This window comes from Triticum dicoccoides, chromosome 1B (genome assembly GCF_002162155.2).
Source record: "Triticum dicoccoides isolate Atlit2015 ecotype Zavitan chromosome 1B, WEW_v2.0, whole genome shotgun sequence".
Classification (NCBI taxonomy): Eukaryota; Viridiplantae; Streptophyta; class Magnoliopsida; order Poales; family Poaceae; genus Triticum; species Triticum dicoccoides.
Window position 1 is genome coordinate 46,677,490 of NC_041381.1, and position 1,438 is coordinate 46,678,927.

The following is a 1,438-nucleotide window of genomic DNA, read 5'->3' on the forward strand; positions in this document are numbered from 1 at the left end:
ATTAAGGGGGCTAGTTCTGCTTTCGGCCGCCCATGCAACATGCAGGTGTGCAACGGGCGATGGGCCCAGACCCCTGCGCCATAGGAGTTAGACCGGCATGCTGACCTCTCTGTTAGGCCTAGGTGGGGCTGCGACGTGTTGATCTTCCGAGGCCGGGCATGACCCAGGAAAGTGTGTCCGGCCAAATGGGATCGAGCGTGGTGGGTTATGTGGTGCACCCCTGCAGGGAAGTTTATCTATTCGAATAGTCGTGTCCCTCGGTAAAAGGATGACCCGGAGTTTGTACCTTGACCTTATGACAACTAGAACCGGATACTTAATAAAACACACCCAGACAAGTTCCACAGAAAACCCGGTGATTGCTTTTCCACAGGGCGACGAGGGGAGGATCGCCGGGTAGGATTATGCTACACGGTGCTACTTGGAGGACTTCATTCTACTCTCTTCTACGTGCTGCAAGACGGAGGCTGCCAGAAGCGTAGTCTTTGATAGGACTAGATATCCCCCTCTTATTCTGGCATTCTGCAGTTCAGTCCACTGATATGGCCTCCTTACACATATACCCATGCATATGTAGTGTAGCTCCTTGCTTGCGAGTACTTTGGATGGGTACTCACGGTTGCTTTGCTCCCTCTTTTCCCCCGTTTTCCTCTTTTCTCGGATGTCGCAACCAGACATTGGAGCCCAGGAGCCAGACGCCACCGTCGACGACGACTGCTACACTGGAGGTGCCTACTACTACGTGCAGGCTGCTGACGACAACCAGGAGTAGTGTAGGAGAATCCCAGGAAGGAGGCCTGCGGCTCTTTCGATCTGTATCCCAGTTTGTGCTAGCCTTCTTAAGGCAAACTTGTTTAACTTATGTCTGTACTCAGATATTGTTGCTTCCGCTGACTCGTCTATGATCGAGCACTTGTATTCGAGCCCTCGAGGCCCCTGGCTTGTAATATGTTGCTTGTATGACTTATTTATGTTTTAGAGTTGTGCTGTGATATCTTCCCGTGAGTCCCTGATCTTGATCATACACGTTTGCGTGCATGATTAGTGTACGATTGAACCGGGGGCGTCACAAGTTGGTATCAGAGCCGACTGCCTATAGGAATCCCCCTTCCATACTCCTTGGCCGAAGTCGAGTCTAGTCACTAAAAACTTTTACTAACATGGTTGTGTGCCTTACGGGCCCACGTGGCCATTGGGTGGTATTAGGATCTTTTACTTCTCGACCTTTACTCTGGGACTCTGAACTCTCTTCTACTCAGGTTAAACAATTTTTACTAACTCTGACTCTAGGTTCTCGATAGTACTTTCTCACGGAGAGCCTCTTCGGTCCGGATGATTACTTGGTGCACCGAAGGATTCTGAAGATACCTTCCGATATTCTCTTGAGACCTTGTGCCCATCACGTTTGCAATTCCCCTTCCACCGTCAACCCTTATGG